This window comes from Fukomys damarensis, unplaced genomic scaffold, assembly GCF_012274545.1.
Source record: "Fukomys damarensis isolate Sample0158 unplaced genomic scaffold, DMR_v1.0_HiC HiC_scaffold_6, whole genome shotgun sequence".
Taxonomy (NCBI): domain Eukaryota; kingdom Metazoa; phylum Chordata; class Mammalia; order Rodentia; family Bathyergidae; genus Fukomys; species Fukomys damarensis.
In genome coordinates this window covers 5830134-5854904 of record NW_022900918.1, presented here as the reverse complement: position 1 = coordinate 5854904, position 24771 = coordinate 5830134, and the positions used below count along the sequence as shown (strand labels likewise).

The window sequence follows — 24771 nt, the reverse complement described above, 5'->3', positions numbered from 1 at the left end:
GTCAACACTGAATGCTGCCTCCTTACTTTCTTGCATTGCCACATTCCATTTCTACTGAATTTAAGAACATCATTTCACATTCTCTTTGCTTTCCGAGCCACCACAACCTTTCCTGCTACCCTGACTGAAGTTGCCAGCCATTTCCTATTTGTCCAAGAAAGTGAAATAGAAGATCCCGAAGGATGGCCCCTACCATTTCTACCATTTAACATCAGAAGCCCTTCACCTCTTTCCAACTGTTCATTTCAGCAGAGCACAGAGGCTCATATATTTATCACAGCTACTCAGGAAACCTAAAATAACATGATAAGCCAGTTCAAAGCCAGTCTCAGTTTAGCAAAGGAATGTTTTTAAATGAAATAATTAGGGCTGTGGTGTACATCAGTATGAAGGTTCTCGGTTCAATCTCTGCAGTACTGGTGATAAAAAGCTCATTTCACATTTTTGCATGTCTAAAAGCACTGTAAATGGAAGACATTAAGGTAATCAGTCCAAAAACCTGGAAATCATTTCCAGGTAAGTCTTTCTATCTAACATCTGCATTGTTTTCTCTAGGCTATATTGTTGACTGTACTTTTAAAACTCAGAAAGAATCAGATGCCTTGTGTGTGTTGCAGACTAGCGGGGTGGGTATGCTGGTAATTGAACCTAATAACTTCACACTGAGCTATATCCCCAGACCTATTTGCTTTTCACTTAGAGATGGGTGTTTCTTCATTGTTAAACTGCCCAGGTGGATCCTGCCTTTGCAATCTTTCAGCCTCAGCTTCCCGGATGTGAGGACTACACTCATGCAATGATGCCTAAATATTATTCCTGCTCCTGGAAGTTCATTCTGTCACTATATTACTAATATAACAGATAATTTAGTGAGTATTCATGCTATTTCTTTCTACAAGTTGTATTCTTAACTCAGCTCCATAGGTCCTCTTTTTAAAAGATTTCTTAAACTTGATTTATTTCTAATAATTTCTTCTTACGCTTTTAATATTTTCTTTTGATGGTATCAAATGTATTTTTTTGTTTGCTTTTCTTTATTTTTTTCCTTTCAACCAGCTGTGCTGCTAAACTGTTCAGTATTTGTTCATGAGATTATTCTATATTCATCGCTCTATTATAATCCCACTGCACACATTTCTTGGCAGATGTATTTTCTTACATGTTCACAACCTTTCATATCACCAGGAAATTTCTATTTTTAATAATATTTTCTTGGGCCAGGGATTTAGCTCACTGGTGACATGCCTGCCTGGCAAGCACAAGGTTGAGTTTGATCCCCAATATCAAACAATAGTGACAATAATAATAATTTCTTTTTAAAATTGTCTATCACATCAGGTAACACTTGTCTGCTTCACCTTAATTTCATCTTAATATCAAATATCAAAGTATTTATTCTCCAATTATTAAATACTCGCTGAATATCTACTGTGTGCCAGTATTGTGCTAGATTCTGGGAATGTGCTGGTGTACAATATAGTGTTTCCAAACTCAAGAATAGCTGTATATACAATAAAGACAATTCTAATAGTTACAGTATGTTATATAATAATTATTAAGGCTCTATATTTCAGTGGAAGTGAGGAAATAGTGTATTATGAAAGATTATTTTTTAAAATATCCCTTTAGAATTCCATACAGAAGAATAAATAGGACCTCATTAAGAACACTGTGGAAAAAGAAAAAAGGGCATTATGGATAGGCAGCAAACAAATGGCACTGAACTGAACAAATGGCACAGTGTGGCAGGAGGTGGCAGGGGATAAGACATGAGAGGCTGGTATCCAATCTCATATCTTTTCTCTAAAGGCATTTCAACCCTGAATAGCATAATGAAAAGTCTTCTTTCCATGTTTCCTAACTAATGCCTTCATTCTTTTCAGAGATAATAGCCTGCATTTCTTCTCTGTGACCATTTTTGTTATCTATTACATGTTGTATTTATTTATTTCAGACTACAACTTCAACACAGCAGTGTTATGCATTCACAATGAAATACGTTGCCCTTCCCACAATCTTTACTGTTAATGTTCATAATTAGTCACTTTCTTCTTAATGGATTCACTAAGAATTAGCAGTTTAATCACTGCAAAAGAAGTGCCTACAATAGCCCATAGCAAAAGGGAAAAATCTGCAGCCACTATCATTTTAACTAATGAAGGGGGCACAAGGGAAATACAGTCTTTTTAAGTTATGAGCAAATTATTCCTTGTGTTTGGCTCTTTATTAACATTTATTTGATAAGCTTTACATTTATATCATATCATGATTATATTATATATCATGTGCTATTACACTAAACTACATGAAAAACAACTACTTAGCATCTTAGAGAATGAAACTAGCATGTACTATAATAAAATAAGTCTCTTGAAGGGAAAATTGTATCTTATAACTTGTTTTTATTCTTTTGTATCCATTGAAATGTAAGATATCAATAAATATAGTCCTTCTTATACAATGTAAACTAAGATTAGAAACTAGAGCAAGATTATGCAGTGTGAATCAGAACTGACCCAAAGATTTAAATTCAAACTTGGACTACATGTTCAAAGGCCTAAACACTACATATTTTAACTCCTGCTTCTGTTCTCACAAATAATCTGCTAGAGTCTATATCAGTAACTGCACATTAGTAGTTACAAAAATCCTTTGGTAGCACACATCCTATTTAATATCAATTACCATTTCCTTTATAAGGAATTTATATATCATTAACTATGGTTTCTTTTATAAAGGAATTAAACATTATAAATTTTCTTTGAAATACATGTTGTAATATGCCATGTTATATATTTTATTATTCCACAACTCTAATAATTACAGAATAAATATAACTGAAATCACTAAGCTCCTTGTTAAAAAAATATATATTTTGATAAGAATTTGTTTGGTTATGTAAATCTAGTTCTGTGAAAGAAAATAAATCAAAGGTTAACAGTTGCAAAAGTCATCTGTGTACTTAATTAATTTCTTTTAAAATGTCATTTTTGAAATGGTTAGTAATAAGTTCTACATTTTTTTTCAGCTTTAATTGAGTTTATTGGTACATTTTAGGGATACAGTACAGTTACATTCATTGTTGGGATCTTGTACCTCTACAAGTCCTACGTATTTAATAAGGTGGTTTGATTTAGATTAGCCAAGCAGAATTAACTTCTGATATTTTTAAATGGTATTTTTTATCATTACTGTATATTATCAGAAGTTTTTTCACCAATGTAAATATTCAACATTATGAGTTTTTTTCACAATATAATTTTCACAATATATTTGTTTTTTAAGCTATTTTTAGGCTTACTCTATTTGAAAATTATATTTAAATTTTGGTAAACCATGTGAGTACTGAAAAATGCCACTGAGAAATTATCATGCATAATTCTCTAGATTCTCATAAACAACATCCTTAAAGTATTTAATTAGAAACTTTAATTGAATGTTTCAAAAGTAGATATACAAGGATCAGAAAAGTGTTCCAAAATATATCTCTATCTTTTTATGTACGCATGTATGTATGCATGTATGTATCTATCTATCTATCTATAGCTACCACCATCTTCTATATTAGGGTCTTACAGACCTCAAATTTAGTTACTTGATTTAAAACAAAATAGCAATATTTATTGAAATGTTGAAGGACTACACCTTTGCATAACCAATATTTTTTGTTCTTTAATTCATTTTACTGACAAGCAATTGCCTGCTACTTTTAAAATTTCTATTAATCTATAGTTCTGTTGTCATATAAAGTACATGGCAAAGCAAAAGAAAATAAATCTTGTTTCTTGTAGGGTACATAGTAACAAGTACCTGTTAGTTTATTTTGTCTAATATTTTAAACGTTTATTGAAATGATACTTCTGTACTTTCTTTTTTCTTTTTCTTTTTACCTAAAACTATTTACCTACGCTTATTCCAGTAGAAGGCCATAAATGAGACAAGTAAAGATTATCTGGTAATTTGACTTAACTGACTAATAAAAATTGTTACATTCACAAATCACACTCTTCTTTAGATGACAGAAGTGTCTTCTGTTTGTTAGGCCTGTTCATTGGGGCTCTTTAATCATCACCAGAAACATCTTAGTAGTCATACCATAAATATTTACTGAACCTCATAATTTAATTTTTCTTACATAGTCATAGAAACATCAGACTATAAATTAGTTGTTGGATGTGTCTACTAAAATAATCAGTTCAATGGTATGAAACTAGCTTAAACACTTGTGTTTATTTCTTTGCATTATGCATATTCACTCATGTGGATTTTTAGGCATTTGTTCGCATAATATATGCAAGCATATATAAACTACACGCTCTATAAAAGCAAGTATACCTAAGAGATAACACAGTTGTATTTGAAATAACACATACATTTTTCAGCTCACTAACTCATTGACTGGTTGGATATTCCTTTGAAAAAATATTCAAAATATTTTTAGAGTTTCATAAAAATAATAACTTTAAAACAATAACTTTTCACAATTTGGATAATCATATAAAATTAATTATCTCTTTAACTGGCAAGATATTTTTAATTCTAAAATTGAACCTAGAGTTTTGCAAAAGCAGCTGGCATGGACTTCAGATTTCCCTCCCCTGTCCAGGCCAGATCTAGAGGCCCACATAGATGCAACTTTTCCTGTGGTGTCATTGATTCCTCCCAACCCAGCACCAGGAGGGTGACTTTTGGGAAGGCAGCTGGCTTGGACTTCAGATCTCCCTCTGCCAACCAGGTCGTGCCTTTCCCTGGGGGCGCCATTGATTGCTCTGGACCCAGCACCAGGAGGGTAGCCATGTGGGCACTGCTAAGCACTGCGCCACCCCACCACCCTGGCTCTCAGATCCCCTGATTGTGCCAGTCCAGGGACGCACTCCGCAGAGGCATGGCTGGGTATAAAGGGTGGTGATTGATCCTATTGTGTTCCTGATTGAATCAGTTGGGATAACAGATAGGGATTGATTTGATGAGTTGTTTCAACTATGAATATAAGAATGTCTATAAGTCATTAAAGAATCCAAGGCTGGGATGCAACAATATCAGGAAGATTTACTGACCCAGAGATTGAATCAAGGGCAACCCAAAAGCAAAAATAAAGATGAGAAAACACTTAAGCAAGCCAAAAAGACAGACTTCAAGTCTACCAATGGCAAACAGTAGGGAAAAGGAGGATGAAAAGTCTGATAGTGAACTACAAGGACACTAAGAACTCACAGCACAGGAAGTAACAAAACTGATCAATCAAACTATAGAAAAATTCTAAACAGAAATAATTTCCCAGATAACCATAGAGATGGTGAACAAAATGAAAGACATGATTTGAGACTCTAGAACAGAAACTGACAAAAAAGTAGATGAGCTCAGGAACATAATAGAAACCATGAAGGCCCAGAATAAGAAAGAAATGGAAACAATGAGCGCCCAACATAAGAAAGAAATGGAATCCATTAAACAGATTCAAAAAGAAATCCAGGAGATTAAAAACTCTGTTGAAAGTGTGTGCAACAGAATAAAAGATTGCAAAGATAGAATCTCAGATATAGAAGATAGGATTGCAGACAGTGACCATGAATAGAGACGTCACTTAAAAACAGTAAGGGAACATGAGAAATCAATCCAACAACTCCTAGATGATGCAAAGAAGAATAACATAAGACTGATAGGAATCCATGAAGTAGCAGGAAAAAAAATGCAAATAACTTAAAAAAGCTGTTCACAGAATTAATGACAGAAAAATTCCCAAACAGAGAGGAAGAATTTGACATACAGTTAAGTGGGGCATATGGTACACCAACTAGCCCCAATTTAAAAAAAAATCTGCACGTAGACATATAATAACCAAGATCCCAGAAACCCAAAAGAAGATCAAAATACTACAAGCAGTAAGAGAAAAGAAACAAATCACATGCAAAGGAAAGCCCATCAGAATCACAGAAGACTTTTCAACAAAAAGCCTCAGGTCAAAGAGAGCCTGGAGTGAGGTATTTCAAGTCCTAAAAGAAAACAACCTCCAACTTTGACTGATGTATCCTGCAAAACTCTCTTTCAAAATAGATGGGGAAATAAGATACTTCCATGACAAAGAACACTTGAGAAACTTCATGAATACCAAACCAGCACTACTTGGAATTCTAAATAATATCCTAGAAAAAGACAATGAAGATCACAACACCATGAGTCCTAACAGAGCAAATCAAATAGTCAAGGTAAGAAACTGAAAGGAGAGGGCAAAAAATTAAAAAGAGTCAACAAAAGGACAATGATATGACAATAATAAGTCAGTACATATCAGTTATAACTATAGATGTCAATGGCCTCAATTCACCAATCAAGAGAAATAGATTGGCAGAATGGATTAAGAAGCAAAATCCAACAATTTGTTGTATACAAGAAACACACCTGGTTCAAAAAGAAGCACATAGACTGAAAGTGAAAGTGTGGAAAAACAATTCTCCATGAGACTGGGGCCCCCCAAAAAATGCAGGAGTAGCAATCTTATTCACAAACAAAGTAAAATTCAAACCAAAACTTATTAAGAAAGACAACAAAAGGCCATTAAATCCTTGTAAAGGGAACAGTTCGAGAGAAAGAGATGACAATCATAAACATAGGTGCACCAAATATAAATGCCCCCAATTATACAAAATAAATATTAAGCAACATGAAAAACCAAAAAAGCACTAATACAATTGTAGTGGGGGATCTAAATACCCCACTATCACAAATAGACAGATCATCTAGGTAAAAAATCAACAATGAAATACTAGAATTGAACCAAGCTGTGAGCACATGGACTTATTAGACGTCTATAGAGTGTTCCACCCCACAAAAACAGAATAAACATTCTTTTCAGCTGCACATGGGTCATTCTCCAAGATAGATCACATACTAGCTCACAGAAGAGGTTTGAGCAAATTCAAAAGAATCAAAGTTATTTCCTCTATATCATCAGATCATAGTGCAAAAAAGCTGAAGATCAATAGCATAAGAAACTGTAGGAAATTCACAGACACATGGAAATTGAACTTCACTCTCCTTAACAATCAATGGGTCACAGAGGAAATTAAAGAAGAAATCAGACAGTTTTTACAATTAAATGAAAATGCCAATACAACATACAGGAATCTATGGGACACAATGAAAGCAGTTCTATGTGGAATATTCATAGCACTGAATGCCCACACTAGGAAAACAGAGTGAGCTAATGATGAATCTTAGACTCCTAGAAAAACAAGAGCAAGAAAAGCCCAAAGCTCAAAAAAGAGAAGAAAGTATAAAGATTAGAGTAGAAATCAATACAATGGAAACTAATAAAATGATACAAAAAATAAATGAATCAAAGAGTTGGTTTTTTGAAAGAATAAATAAAGTTGATAAACCCTTAGCAAACCTTATCAAAAAAAAAGGAAAGAAAAGGCTCAGATTCATGCAATTGGGAATGAAAAAGGCAAAGTCACAATAGATCTCACAGAAATCCAGAGGATCATTAATACCTACTATGAGAACCTGTACTCTAATAAAATGGAAAACACAGAAGAGATGGACAGATTTCTAGATACTTGTGGATTACCCAAGTTGAAAGAAGAAAATAAAAACATTTTAAACACCCCAATTGCAATCAGTGAAATTGAAAATGTAATTAAAAACTTGACAAAAAAGAAAGGCCCAGGTCCTGATGGATTCACTGCTGAATTTTACAAGACATTTAGAGAAGAACTACTGCCATTACTCTTGAGACTTTTTAAAGAAATTGAGAGGAAACAATACTTCCAAATTCATTCCTGGAAGCAAGTATCACTTTGATTCCCAAACCAGGGAAAGATGTAACTAAAAAAGAGAACTACAGGCCAATCTCCTTAATGAATATAGATGCAAAAATCCTTAATAAGATACTAGCAAACAGAATACAGAGGATCATCAAGAAGATCATACATCCTGACCAAGTCGGGTTTATTCCAGGGATGCAAGGATGCTTCAACATATGTAAGTGAATAAATGTAATAAACCATATTAACAAAGTCAAGGACAAAAACCATATGATCCTCTCAATAGATGCAGAAGAAGCATTTGAAAAAATTCAACACCCATTCATGATAAAAACCCTGCAAAATATTGGAATAGATGGTCTATATCTCCACTTAATAAAGACTATCTATTAAAAACCAAAAGCCAATATCATATTAAATGGCCAAAAAAATGAAAACCTTCACGTTAAAATCAGGAACAAGACAAGGATGCCCACTATCACCACTCCTCTTCAATATAGTTCTGGAAACATTAACCATAGCAATTAGACAAGAGAAAGAAATTAAAGCAATAAAGATAGGAAAGGTAGAAGTTAAACTGACATTTTTTGCTGATGATATGATACTCTACATTGAAGACCCAAAAAAACTCTACCAAAAGACTTCTTGACTTAATTGTCACTTTTAGCAAGGTAGCTGGATACAAGATCAACACCCAAAATTCAATAGCCTTTTTGTACACAAATAACATACTCACTGAACAAGAAATTATGGAAACAATTCCTTTCACCCCAAAAAAGGAAGTATCTGGGAATTCATTTAACAAAAGAAGCAGAAGACCTGTACACCGAAAACTACAGCACTCTGAAAAAAGAGATCAAAGAGGATATAAGAAAATGGAAAGATATCCCCTGCTCTTGGGTAGGAAAAATCAACATAGTAAAAGTGGCCATACTACCAATACAGATTCAATGGAATGCCAGTTGAAATTTCAACACTATATTTCACAGAACTAGAAAAAAAGAATCCAAAAATTCATTTGGAACCATAGGAGACCTAGAATAACAAAAGCCAGGGGGAATAAAAATTCCTAATCTGAAACTATACTACAAAGCCACTGTGATAAAAACAGTATGGTACTGGCAAATAAACAGAACTGAGGATCAGAGGAACAGACTGGAAGACACAAAAACAACTCTACATGTACTCAGCTATGTTATCTTTCTCAAAGGAGCTGACAATCCCCACAGGAGGAAAGATAGCCTCTTTAATAAATGATGTTAGAAAAACTGGATCTCAAACTGCCAAAGATTAAAACTGGATCCTTATCTTTCACCATGCACTAAAATAAAATAAAAGTGGATTAAAGATCTAAATATTAAAACAGAAGCACTAAACTTGCTGGTAGAGAAATTAGGCAGAACTCTTGAAGACATTGGCATAGGGGAAGACTTTATGAACAAGTCCTCAGTAGCATGGGAACTAGCAGAAAGAATCAACAACTGTGATCTCATCTTATTGAAAAGCTTCAGCACTGCAAAAGAAACCATCAATAGAACTAAGAGACAATCTACAATATGGGAAAAAGTATTTACCAGCTGCTCCTCAGACAAAGGACTATTATCTAGAATATATAAAGAACTTCAAACAATCAGCCCCCCAAATATAAAGACCCAAATAACAAATGGGCATCTGAAATGAATAGATGTTTCTCAAAGAAGTAAAAGCAGCAAGTAAATATATGAAAAAGTATTCCACTTCACTGGTCATTTGAGAGATGCAGATGAAAACAACACTGAGATTACACCTCATCCCACAAAGAATGGCTGCTTTCAAGAAATCACACAATAACAAATGTTGGTGGGGTTGTGGGGAGAAGGGAACCCTTCTCCACTGTTGGTAGGAGTGCAGACTGGTGCAACCACTATGGATATCAGTATGGAGATACCTCAAAGAGCTAGGTCTAGAGGTTCCATTTGACCCAGCCATCCCTTGCTGGGTATCTTTCCAAAAGATTTAAAAGAAGCATACCACAAGGATATATGTGCACCAATGTTTATAGCAGCACAGTGTGTAATAGCTAAAACTTGGAAAGAGCCCATCTGCCCATCTGTTGCAAACTGGATAAAGAAGATATGTTTTTTTTTCTATAAAATGGAATATTAGTCATAAAGAATGAGAAATTAGAGCCAATCATAGGAAAGTGGATATATATTGAGGTTATACTCAGGTGAAATAAATAAGTCACACATGTATGTGTAAATACTGAATAGTTGTTCTGTCGTGAAAAACTATAATAGTACACAAGATCCTAATTAAGAGTGTGAAATGGGAAGAAAAGGGCTAAAGGTATAGGGAAAGTGGGAAGGGTAGGGGAAAGGAAATAAGGGAAAAGAAAAAATTTGAGAAAATGAAAAAATGGAAATAAAGAGTTTGTAAATGGGGAGGGGAGAAGGGGTTGAAGGGAGGTAAGGGACAAGGGGAAAAAATGAGAACCAAGAACTATCATGTGAAGGTACAGGATCCCAGTAATGAATGTAACTGTATTGTATACCTAGATTGTACCAATAAACTCAATAAAAATAAAAAAGATCTAAAAATGAACCCAAATTTGCTTATAGTATTTTCCGTAACATGATTTCATTTTTTTAAAAATATAGATAATTGGAATTTAAATGATTATAGATTATAAAATCATTCCTGCTCTTTAAAATGAAAGTTTTTATAATATGCATAATTTTTTTCACCTAAACTTAGAGTCTCAAATAAAAAACAATTAATAACTAATACATTATGATACTTTTATGTCTTGTGTGGACTTTCAAATATATTGACTTTTCTCCACGGCTGATTAGAAATTATTTTCAATTGAATTGTTTTATAAAAATTAATTTAAAATCAAGTTTTCTTTTAAAAATTTCCACTGAAGTTGTTTAGCTTTAAAATATCCATGTCTCTTTATAGTCACATGAAAATACTTTTGACTTTTTATCAGATTTATCACAATTCTTAAGGAATATTTAGATCATATAAAAATCCATGAATAATTGGCTCAATTTTGTTTTATAATAAAATGCATGTACAAACTTGCAAATGATGTCTCTTTATAAGGAGACAGAAAATTTTACATACAGCATTGTTTTTTTTACTACTTTATTAAAACAAAATTGTTAATATAATTTTAACATAAATTGATTATATACTTCCTTGATATATAAACTATACTTTAGAGAATCACACAGTAGAATAAGGAAATAATTTTTCAAAGTAATATTTCAAATATTATTAATGTCAGCACACATATATTGAGTCTGAAAATTGGTATTGCAGCATATGAATAATATATACAGGACTTCTTACATATTCAACAATTTTGTTACTAAATACTATATAAAATATACTATTCTGATGGATTACAATTGCCAAGAAAAAAAATAAAATATTTTATACCCCTGATTAATCCTTGCACCATTTATTCATTTAACATCTGTTAGTATTCACTCTGTGCTACACACTGCAAATTGATATTATCTGATGAGGAGGACATCAGCAAATTTCTCAGTGGCTCATCATTTTGGGTTTTTTTTTCTTTGTTTCTACGTTTTTTCTATACTCTTTTTCACAGCCAGAAACTCTCTCTGAGCACGAGTTTCCACTTGAACCTCTGCCATTTTTTTCCTAGTACTGGAAATTGGGCACCCTCTTTATATTCATTTAAAAAGGAAAAAATATGACTTTTAGAGATTATGTAGTGCACTGGGCAAGTATTAGATATGCATGTTCTCAGGTCCCGGATTCTTTTCCCAACAATAAACTTTCAGGTTGTGACAACAAAATGCAGGCACAGACCTTCTCTACATTTGCTGATTCATAGAAATTGTGTCACTATTTACATATATCATATTTCAGAGTAAGCTTTTAAATCTTAGTATGCTTTATTTAATGTATTAGTTTCTATGCTATGTATCAATTAAATTCTTCAACAAGGATGTTAATGCTTACTGTAAGCTCTGATTGAACAACTAACTCACCAACACAATTGCTAAGTATTTTCATTATTGAAGTCCTAGAATTAAAATGTGTGGAGAATGATAGAATGTAATAACACTGTAAAAGAACAAATACATTTGTATGGGGAAAATTATCATGTTTGAGAAATAATTAAGTTTCAGGAAGCATGTTTAAATGTGTTTAAATAAAATTGTATTTCATAAAACCATATTCTCATCTAAATTTCCATATCTTTATCTAAATTTAAGATAAAACGTTTTAAATATATTAAATCTGAAAAAATATACTAGATGGTATTTTGAGGCCATTAATTTATTTTTTCAGTCTGAAGTATTTAATGTGTCTGTTTTGCCATATATGTTAGTGAACAGACAAGCAAAACTTTTACTTATTGAGACTTACATTTCAACAATATCAGACTGTCAACAATCAAAAGAATCAAGTTCTATTAAAAAATCATGAATGCAAAGGAAAATATTTTAAAAACCATCCTAAGTAAGGCAATGAGGAGAACTTGAAAAAAAAAGTTGCATTAATATAACATAAAGAACAATGAGCTAACAATACATTTATTTATAGGTATACTAAGCATTAAATGCAAACTTCTTGGATTTTATTCATTTTCCTAATATGCTGATTTTTTCCTCTGCCTTGAAGGATATCTTCAGAAATTTATTTTTCTCTTTGTAATCCTTTATGTATATCCTCTATAATGTTTATCAAAACACTTTGTTCTTTAACAAAATGCACGATTTTCTACCATATACTCCCCAACATTTAGCTTAGACATATTTTCCTAAAATTAAACACTTGTAAAAAAATTGCAATTTGATCAAGTATGCACCCATTTATTCCATTTTTCTGTTTTTTCTAAAACATTTTTCCTTATTTCCCAGTATTTTTACAATCTCCAATGGCTATTAATATTCTACACATGCCAATACAGCACTCTTTTGAGACCTATCTTCTCTATGAAAACTAGAACCTGCACATACTAAAGACTAACACATAAATAACAGTCTTATTCTTTTTCTATTATTGTAGTGTACATGCTACTACCCAATATTAATCTAGCTATTTTAAATGTTAATGGTGGAGAGAGAAATATTTCATAAGCACAGATACATGGCTTCAGTTACTAGAATTGAAAAAAATGTTGCACTTCTGACACTAGAAAATCCATCTTTTGTGACTGAAACAAATTGAGAGAAGCCTTGATGTATGAAAGATTAGTATGAATTTATATCTCCACAGACAAAAGGAGAACTAATGGTAGAAGACAAAAGGAAAATCAGACTCTTGTTTCCCTCCCATTTTTTACTTGTATTTATTTTTAAATAAAAGAAAGATTGCACCTGCACCTAAATCAATAATTATGCATTAAAAGGCCTAATTAAAACAGCTTAAGAGTTTTTATCTACATGGTAGAAATTCTAAAGTCTTAGAGGAGAATTAAATTCTGCCAAGTGGTAAATTTTATACTATTTAAAGTTCCTGATTTGTTGATTGTATAAGGAAATTGCTACGGGCAACAATTTTCTACATTATTCTATTCCTGTTGTATTTTACACAAAGTTAATTTATAAATACTGTATTTGGCTGCATGGAAATAACAGTAATTAGAGCTAATTATAAGAATAATTCAAGATTTATAAAATTATCTTAAAGTGATGATACAGATGGCTTACTGTTATTAAGAATCATGCTAAAATTATAGAATACATTTCATATTAATTTAATCATCTGATCTCCAAAATTTCTCCTTGATTTGGAAATATTATTATATCAGTTTCTACATGAATTTCCAAGTTTAGCAAGATGAAGAAAAGATAAAAATTTCATACAATGATAAATAATTGAATTCAAAGTACTGACCATGTTGTTTCTCTTAATTCTTTAGGAATTATACCTATTACACTGTATTAATCAATAAATATTATTTTCAGTTACAGCTTTGCACTGATATTCTAGCCTCTACTTAAGTCTGAAAACTGTCTTCCTTCTATGTCAATCAAGTATATAAAAAGATACTGTTCACAATATAAAATGAATATTTGAAAGCTTCCAAAGATATTTTAGCTATGAAGAAAAACAAAAACAAAAATAAAAATACATCACACTTTGAGAAGGATATCCTATGACTGGTGTATTATGAAATAGAATTTTACACGCCCCTCCTGTAATCCTAGCACACTGGGAAGCTGAGGTTAGAACATCACAAGTTTGATTTTAGTTGAGTGCATGTTGAGGGATAACCTTCAGCATGTGGATAGCCAGTTTCCTCAGTACCATTTGTTAAAGAGGTGAGCTATCTTTCTTTAGCAAAGAGTGGGACCTCTTTGTAAAAGATAATATAATAGTTGAATGTGCCTGGAGTCATTTCTGCATGTTTTATTCTGTTCCATCAATCCACAATTTTTTTTTTTTGCCAATTCCATGTCTTTTATTATCATTGTAGCTTTGTAGTATAACCTAAAATCTGGGATTGTGATGCCCCTGCCTACCCCTTGTTGCTCAGAATTGCTTTTGCTATTCTAGGTCTCTTCTGTCTCCATATGAATTTTAGTATAGCTTTCTCCAGTTGTGTAAGGAATACTGTTGGTATTTTTAGCAGCTGAATTCAATCTACAGAAGAGTTTTGTAAATATGGCCACTTTTGTCTATGTTGGTTCTACTATCTAGGAACAGAGTATACTTTTTTTATTTTCTGAGATTCTTTTTGATCTCCTTTTTCAGAATACTATAATTATCACCGTAGAGATCTTTCACTTCCTTGGTTAGGTTAATTCCTAAGTATTTCACTTTCTTCACGCTACTGTGAAAGACATAATTTCCTTGAAGGGGAGTTTGTTATTGATGTAAAGGAATGCTGTTGATTTTTGAGCCCTGACTGTATCCTGCTATCCTACTGAATTTGGTTATCAGTCCTCAAAGATTTTTGGTGTAGTTTCCATGTAGAATATCATGTCATCTACAAAAATAATAATTTAAAATCTTCCGTTCCTTTCTATGTCCCTTTTATTTCTCTCATCTAATTGCTTTGAGTTTTGAGAACTTTATTCAACAGAAGAGATGATAGTAGATTATATCTTTTTCCTAATTTTAGAAGGAAATTTTTCAGATTCTCTTTTAATATGATGTTGGCCTTTGGTTAAGCATAGATAACTTTTGAGATAAAGACCTTCTATTTCTATTTTTCTGAGGTTTTTAATCATGAGTGGATGTTGGATTTTTTTAAATATTTTTTCTGTATGTATTGAGATGATTATGTGATTTTTGTCCTTGATTCTGCTTTTGTGGTGTAACATATTTATTAATATGCATACGTTTAAGTATCCCTGTATTGCGTGAAAGAATCCTACTTGGTCAATATTTTTTTTTTTTTAGCTGAATCTTGCTTGCTGGCATCTTATTGAAGATTTTTGCATTTATATTCATTAAAGATATTGAGCTCTAAGTAAGGGAAAAGGAAAAAATGTGAGAAAAGGAAAAAAATGGAAAAAAAATCTTCATAAATAGGAGGAGGGTAAGGGTATGCAGAAAAAATGAGAATCAAGATCTGTCATGTAAAGGTACAAGATCCCAATAATATTTAACTGTACTGTATACCTAAAATGCACCAATAAACTCAATGAGAAAAATAAAAGAGATTGACTTCTAGTTCTCTTTCCAGATTAGGTCCTTTTCTGATTTTGGAGAATCATACAATAGTGATATATGCAAACCCATGTTTACAGCAGCACAATTTATAATAGCCGAACCATGGAAACTTCCTATATGTGCATCAATAGATGAATAGGTAAAGAAAATGGGGCCTTTGTGCACAATGGAATACTACTCTACCTTAAAGAATGCTTGAGGTCATAATGTTAAGTGAAGTAAATAACACACACAGATTTGAAATTACATAGAAACCTCATTATATAAATAAAGTGGAACATAAAAGGTGCATAATAGAAGAGAGAGACAGAGGATAGAGAGGGAGAGGGGAGAAGGAGAAATGCCATTGCAATGCAACATGGACAATGTACCTAAAAGTGTACCTTGATTAAGTATAACTGTCCTGTGTGTACTATATGCTTTTGGTCTATTCTGCTTGATAATTTGTACAAATGATAATTAAGTTTTAAAGACTAATAACATAAATAAATGAATCTGATGCTGGCAAAATAAAAGGGTGGGAGGGAAAAGGATAAAGAATTATGATATGTTATATGCATGTACCAGTTTCCTATAATGAATGCAATCGGTATGTACTGAAAACATATACTACTAAAAATTGGAAATAGAAAAGTTTGAGTTCACTCTGGCTAATTTAAAGGCTTAGCAATACCCTGTTTCAAAAACAAATATATAAATGAATATGCAAAAGGGTTAGGGGTGTAGCTCATTGTGAAGATTCTCAGTTCAATTTCAGTTCAAAAAAGAAAAGATAACAAAAGCAGAACACCTATTGCTAGTATATGCTTCATCCTCTAACTAAAAAACATGAAAACAAAGCTAGCCAGAAGTATGATAGTACAAATTATTTTAAGTCCTTTCCTTACAGTACATATTGAAAGCATATAAACCATGATTTCAAGTTCTATCCAAAAAACTAGAACTTTTCTTTCTTTCATTCATCAACTATTCATCTGCATGAATTAAGGGCATGAACTATCTACAGCTTAGCAGCAAGGACATATTAAAATAAATTTGTAATATGATAGAAAAATTCAACAATGTACATAAAATGTAAATAAAAATAAACGTCAGATATTAAGAATATGATTTTGAGGTCTGAGTCTCTAATCCAGTGTTTGAGTTTTGGCCTCATAGGCATTAGGTCCTGGATTCAATCTCTAAATTTCAGACTTTCAAACATGAAAGCTGAATATAGCATGACCTAAAATTTTCATCGGTTATCTGTTATTAAGAAAATATAAATTTATTACCAATGTGTGAAAGATCCAAAAACAGTAATATCTGGGATGGTTAATAATGAAGACCTCCCTTTGGCCTTGCTTTTGGAGAATATAGTATTTTTACGAAAAACCAAATTTAAAATTTTAATGAGCATGAGATAATAAGAAAATTGATGTTCTCTAGAATAAAGGCTTAAAAAAACTAGAAAAATATGCATTAATATATATTATCAGCACATTAAATCTAATGTTAGCTCTGATTTTTCTTTTATGTGCCTTACAAGGCTGAGGAGCTTTCCCTTTTTTCCAAGTTTACTTGGAGATTTTATCAGTAATGGGTATTGGATTTTCTCAAATGTTTCCTGGTATCAAGATTATTTCATTATTTTTCTATTTTATCTGTTTTTTTCTATATAAACCTTATTATATACAGAAAATTTGATTTTCTAGATAAAGAATATAGGGTTAAGAGTTCATTAATCAGGCAATTGGCACTATCACATATAATGATCAGCTTTGTGACAATGTTTCAAAAACGTCCACTTACATCTAAACATCTTGGGTGCTTACCCAGTTGGTGTGAATGCACTTTTAGTAGTTTCTTTGTCTCTTTTGTTAGAGAATAGCAGTTTCTCATATATGTACAATAGTTCTCAACTCCATTTATTACTGGGGTTCAATTTCTGATTCACGCATATAAATTGAAAGACAAATGCTGCCAATTTTATAATAGTTAAGAATTCAGGGGTTATTAATCACAACTTTTATTATAATTGTCAGGGACATAGAGGACTTTGTCTAAATGTGCAGTGATAATTCAGTAGAACAATTTTTTCACTTAAATCATAACAACTGTCCTACACTATTATGTCTAGATTTCCCTTGGAAAATGTGTTTATAGTATATTTAGAAATATGAATTACACCTTGACATAATGTCTGTACTTCTGTAAATATATTGTATTGGTTAAAAATGGGTAGAGAACCTTTCCCATAAAACCATATTTAAATTTTGAAAGTACAAATTAAAGATTTATGCATGAAAACTGCACATAAAATATACAGTTTTATCTATGAATGTATAATTGATAAAAAGTTACACGCACAGAATGCTAAAAATTATTGGTCCTTTTTTTACATGTTTCCTCCATGGAAATTCCCGTTTTCTAAAATATATAAAACACAGATTAAAAATAGTTTAGGAAAAATTTTCAAATGTACTCAATGTTTCTCTTGCGTAATATTTTCCCAAATCTTAATGATTTGTGGTGACAACCGTCTCAGTTATATTTTAATTTTATTAAAAGATTTTTAGCAAGATGATATGAGGAAATTAAATTATTTAAAATTGAGTTTCGAGGTGTTTCTATAAAAATTCTGTGTGGCAAATCAGTTTTTTCACCATCCAGCAAATGGTAATTAATAATTATAAATAACACATATGTGGGTGATAATGACAAGCTCTTTAACTCAGATTTTTTGTCAGCTAAATGCTAAAGTATTGAATTTTTCATTGTGTAAAAATGCATAATCATTTAAACAACAAAATGATCATGTTCTGTTTAGGTGATTTAGTTTGAAAGCTATAATATAGTTTGCACTCTTTCATTAGATTTGAAGGGTATAACAGCATGTCGTCAGCAAGGCCAGAGTCTTCTCATATATTATCTACTAAAGTAAACAGAAAATATTAGTTATATATAACACATTCCAAGTATTTGCAACTACTGATGCAAATGTGACAATACTATGTGTGGAAAAGCTGATGCAAAATCTGTGAATATGCAAAAATTATTATGATGATAATTTTTACTCTTTATGACAGTGTCTAAAATGATCCTTTTTTACTGCATAGAAACATTAAATTATTAATTATTGCATGGAAATTTGAGACTTTAGCAGACATCCTTAAGGATTAGAAACAATATTTTCCAAATATATATAATACTATAACTGGCTTCTGAAGAGGCACAAGTACATTCTTCTGAAAGGGATTTTTTTTTATGCTCTTGAGAAGCTAGGAGCTTCAATGGACAATCACATATTTTATAGATTAAGAATATTTCCAAAGTGAAATTTTATTACATTCTCTCTAGCACACTTCACTTCCATTTATTAACATTTAGAAAGATGGAAAAACTGAATCATAAGTCTCTGATGATAGAATATGTTTCTCTATTCTTCTTTCATTTGTATTACTTGAGAAGCTATTTCCAAACAAAAATCATTGGGTCATCCACAAAATTTTTTATTAATATGTATGATCTAAAAACACAGTCTTTATAACTTGTAATAGAAAAAAAAATGATAGGCTACTAATATTTTGCTTCCCAAAAGTTTAGTTACCTGCACCTTAAAGATTATCAGTGGCTATTCATTGAATGCTGATATTCAAAATTTAAGTCACTTTGTTACTAATCCTTGCATAGATTTAAATTAAGAACCTGGCTGCTACATGAATTTTGGCATTTCTGAAATGCTCCACATATCTACACACAGAATGTATGCACCATCTTGGTAAAATTTCTTTAAATTTAGTATGAGTCTCTTATTCTCTTGAGTTATACATAGTTTACGATCTTATTATATGTAGGAAAAAATTTATTAGGAGGATTTGGGGTAGCTCCTATAATTGTCAGGCGGCATAAGCAAAAAGACATTGAAAAGAAGTCCACATATTTCTGTCAGGGCCAGGGATTTAGCTCAGTGGTGCCACAGCCTGCATCACAAGTCAAGGTCCCGAGTTCCATCCCCGCACACCCCCCCATAAAGAAAGAAAAAGATATTTCTGGTTAAAAATAAAAAAAATATGTGGTGAAGCAAAATGTTATGATCATTTTCAGTTTTGTTTTTTGTTATGTCCTAGTTTCATAACAAAAGCTCTTCTACTCTTTGTAGAAAGAGGCTCCTTTTAGCTGAACTTTCTCCAAATGAAATACTTTCCATCCTCTCTTGTGTTCACTGTAACCATGTGATTGCATTGCAGCTAATTAAATAACAATAGGGATGCTGTAAAGGAAAGTTTGGAAAACTTCTTAAAGAATGTTATTCCAGGTGTCTAGTGTGCATTTGCTGTCATTCTACCTGTTTTTCTTTTGGTATGGAATGTAAATAGAATAAATATATGGAACTCTCACCCTCATCCTGTGTCAGATTTGATTATGGAAGTTATATACATGCACTGAAACAGGGGGAGCAAAGAAAAGTTCTGATTTCTGGAGTTTCTGGGACCACCTTACCGGGCCTACTCTTCTATCTCTGAGCTTTTTTCATTTGAAGAACATGTCTTTAGGTCCTTAAGGTTCTCTTGGTTCAGGTTATTCTCATATGCCTTTCAATTTATGTTCTTGTCAACACACAAAATTCCAAAAGACAAAGTCTAATTATTACAACATTCACAAGCATCCACCCTTCATCTTGCATTATCTAAAGCTTTTTCTTTATAGTCTCACTTATACATGAATATGACCGGATTGGAATAATACTTCTAGAAGGTGGAAAATATTGGTATGCTTTAAAAATTATATCAAAACATATATTTCTTGGATCAAATAACATTCATAATATCTCCTATGCACAAAGACACACTTATAAAATGACATTTTTCTGTTATCCACAACATATTTCTAAATGGAAGTCAGATAGGATATCCCTGACGTATTTTGATTTCCTAAATGGTCTACATTTAAGTAAGTTGGACAGCAATTCATTGACCTAATGCTTTAAATGGAGTTAGTTTTACTCCAGTTAAATTACTTTCTGAGTAGTTATATGCTGGCTAAACAATTTAATATAAACTTTCTTGACCTTAATTTAATCTCTAGAAATGTATTAGAGGTGCCTTGAAGATTAAATAACATGATATATAGATTAATTCTTTGCAAGTAAAAGAATCTAGCTCTGCAAATGTTAACCAAAAATTTTTTATTATATATCAGACAAATCACAGAAACTCCTGAAGGGCAAGAAATTTCTAACTAAATACTATATATTATAATAAAAAATTTAAAGTAAGAGACTGCCATGTTTCTGTTCGAAATAACATACATGGCTAACTATGTTCCCATGTTGTACAACTGATTTCACGAAATTGTTTCTCCCATTTATTTGAAGTTTCTTATCTTTGCAAAATACCAAAAAAGTAGAAGTGTTTTCCTCACAAAGATGATAATTATGTTCAGTTTTATGTGTGCAAATTATCTAAATTCATTCATTCTACATTATCCATATAATTTATAATAATTAGTATACCAGAGAAATTTTATGTCAGTTTATAAATAAGTAAATAAATTTAGAACTAAATAATGTGAGAGACTTCTCCCTTTCCATTTTTCTTGGAGCATTTACCTCAGAAAACTGTTGTTTAAGTATTTTCTCTTCTCTTTGAAATGTATATAATTACATATTTTAAATACAAAGATTCAAAAACTCAGAAATCATATTTTGAACTTTAACCATCAAGAAACACAGCACTTTTTTCCCAGTCTCTGTGGCAGGGAAGGAGTCTAACTGCAATGAGACCTTTGCCCTAAGTTGCAAATCTACCTATCATCAAAATATGACTTGTTTCCATCCCATGCCTATAATAGCCAATTAGCTAATATAAACGGATACTCCAATTACCAGATGAACTTAAAATGGACTATGTGGAATAAAAATATTTTGTTAAGGCCTCTTAAGTCAGGATCAATTGCAGTTTATCTTGACAACATGTATATCATAGGTTTATCTGCTTGGTTCTATAACTAGGTTGAGTTTTTCTTTTCCCCTGTTTTTGCAATCTGTTAACAGAGCACTTGTGATGTACATTGCATTCTAGTATAAGATTTATTTAAAAAAAACTACACTATGTTTACAGAAAGGTTTACTGGTTGGGAAAACACTTTATTTTCAATAATATTCCCAGAGCAATCTACAGAGCTAATTCCACAGAGGACACATGACGATATTAGGAGGACAGGGCTGGAAGGGAAGGGGTTTCCATGTGCAGAGCTGATTCTGCTGTTATCTTTCGCCAGTAGTATTGCAAATGACTCACCGTGCTTCACCAGGCCTGCAAGCACCAGGTGGGGGGCACTTCTACATCTTTTCCTATGAGTACTCTCCTCACACCTTATGCGTTTTGACTGTTAAGGTGTAGGCCACTTTTCTGAGTTCTAGCTGAGAGAATATGTTCTAGGTTTTTCACTTGAAGACTCAGAATGAATGTGGCAAATCAAAAGTGTCATTTTCCCAAAACCCTAACAATATCCTCAAATGTTCACTATATGCCTGTAAAATGAAAACACCCAATATTCGTTCGCATTTCATCTAAAAAGATATAAGAATAACAAAAAATATAAATGAACTGTTGTCTACATTTTACTTTAAAAATTAATGACACTTTTGAACTCTTCTAATCTCCATTTGCACTGTTAGGGAAATTATAACAAAAAAACAACCTGGAAATCATATATTGAGATCTTCCCTGGAATTATAATCATAGAGTATTGTGTATGAGTACCTATTGTATGACTATTCTAATTTGGGATCTTTTATGACAAAATATATTCCATGGTCCAACTAATTCTAGTTTGGTGTTGTAACAAAATCCATAAATATTTAGTTGGCTTTTAGAGAGCATGTGGTGAGGTAGGAGATATCACATCCTAAAATGACTAAAAGCATAACTGGAAAGTGTATGGGTTGATATGGCATTCCATAAGAATATTTAGGCAATAAATTTGTGTACTTACTTGCAAGCAAATAAATTAAGAACCAAATATAATTTTAGTAAGTAGCCTTTACAATGAAATGCTGAGCATTGGCAAGAGAACCATGTAGATTTTTAATTTATTTAATTCTTAAAGTAATCTTTAGTATTCCCAAACCATAGAGATATAGAGGCCCAAATAAAAATATGTTTTCTAAAATCATTTTCAGATACGGTAATGAAGAATAATAGATAAAGAAGACCTAAATGGAAGGAAAAATCCAACAGAAAAATGTTAAAATGTATATATCATTTATAAAACAGCACTATATATATAGTCCAATGTTCCACCAAGAAATGACTTTACTACTGCTCTCAGACCTCTGCCTTCAAGTATAGTCATGGCAGAGTATGTATTGCCTGGAAGTGGTGAGTCTCCTCTCTCTCTCTCTCTCTCTCTCTCTCTCTCTCTCTCTCTCTCAACCCCCCCTCCCCCCCCCTCCACCCCCCCACACAATCACACAATCTTTAAACAATACATGCACACCGATAAATCAAAATTCTCTCCTCAAGAAATTTTAACTGTATTTGGATAGTTTGAAATTTGGAGAGTGGTATTTTAGCTGGAGGATATTGGTTTGGAGTCCAAAAATGAAATAAGCATTAAAAATGTATAATAAGTAAAAGAAAAAAGCAATTTTACTGTCACTTTTGATCAGAAAGTAGAATTCATTAGAACATTTCATAACAAAATATTTCTTAATAATGATTTTCAATTTCTTACTTTTTTATGTCTACTTAATGATTCAGGAAGCTTGGCAATTAGAGTCACCCTGCACCATGAACCCCTCAATCTGCTGTTTTTCAGGTTTCAGTCTCTTTTTCCTGGGTCTTCACTGACAGCAATCTATTCAGGATAATAGCTACAGTTGAGGTATTAAATGTTTGTAAAAACTCTATGAGGCTAAAACAAAAAAGTCTGTGAACTGTCTGACAGTCAGCAAAAGTCCTCCTGAAGTTCAAGGCCAGATTAAAGCAGTCAGAATGAATCACTTGAGAAAAAAAAATGCAATCTTCAAAAAAATTTTCGATGCATTTTTTAATTGTTGCAGGAGGCAGGTATCAAAGCTTGTTTAGTCAGAAAACATGGACGACTACTTTCATTGCACCCCATTGTGAAGTGTTTCCAATGAAATGGATTTTCAGAAGAATAGCAACTTGATATATTCTTAACAGAAATCTTGATGTCAAGGAAGGAAAGAAGTTTTACCCACCTAAAGTAGAGTTATTTTGCAAAGATGATGTGAACAATGATGTACAGTAGTCAGAAGCATAGGTAATTGCTGCAAAATTTTGATTTGCTGAACTTATTGCAGGCCAAACTGAATTAGACATCAGGAGTCATGCTGTACCAACAATTTTGGAAACACTGAGGAAATCTTGGTTGCTCTACAGCTGTATGCTAGTTGAAGTGATGACTGAACTTGGTGTTGATGTGACTAACATAGAAATTGTTCTTGCTGATGTTATTGATGATGATTCCTGGAGACTCTGGCCATCAGAAGATTGAAGTCTCAATACAAAGAGTTTGATTGTTACTTTAAAGAAGTTACTGCTGAAGGAATCCAGGTGGAAATGAAAAAGTTTAATTGGGTTTCTGAGACAGTAGTGTTACTTATGAAATGAGAAAGTCAGAGCAAATTTACGGTATTGAAAGGATGAACTTCTGATCTTTGGCTCTGTGACAAATGTCAAGAAGATTTGTGGAAATTTTGCAATTCCATATGAACTTTGGGTAACATCTTTCCTTAAGAAGCAGATGAAACTTTGAGCATTAAAGCTATCTATGAAGGGGGTGGCATTCCTGTTGTATTTGTGGCAGGGGTGGGAGAAAGCAATGATTGAGGCTGAGTGATAGCTGGTAATGTTGCATCCAATTATCAGCTTTCCTTGCATCTCCTTCAACCGTGGAGATCAGGATGTACAGTTGTCTCTTCAGCTGCGCAGTGGTCTTGAGTTTCCAGCCATCCTTTCTAAGAGGATCAGCTCAGCTTGCTGCACAGGTGTTTAGGTTAAACAAATACTTGGTATGGGGAGATCTACAAATTCTAATTTAGCTGCAGAAAAATAATAAAAAATAAATGATTTTGGAGTCAAAGAAAATAAATAGAATTGATTAATAAATAAATAATCAGTATTTACACCACTTTCATGGTAACTGATTCATTTTGGAATATTAATTTATATTTCTTAAAATATTGATACAGATAGGTAACATTTCTAAGTGTGACGCTTCCTCTTTTTCATTGGCAACATAAATATTGAAAAAAAATGTACTTAGCTTTATTTTGCTGTTATGAATGTGACAAATACACAAATGCTTTTGGGTAGGACAGTAAATCTTAGTTTCTTGCTGCTGT

At 32.2% G+C, this 24771-nt stretch overlaps 1 pseudogene; it reads left to right on the top strand.

Moving 5' to 3' along the window:
- The window catches only part of LOC104867721, a 32136-nt pseudogene extending 7668 nt beyond the window's left edge, over positions 1–24468 (top strand).
- Positions 24469–24771: the final 303 nt, after the last annotated feature.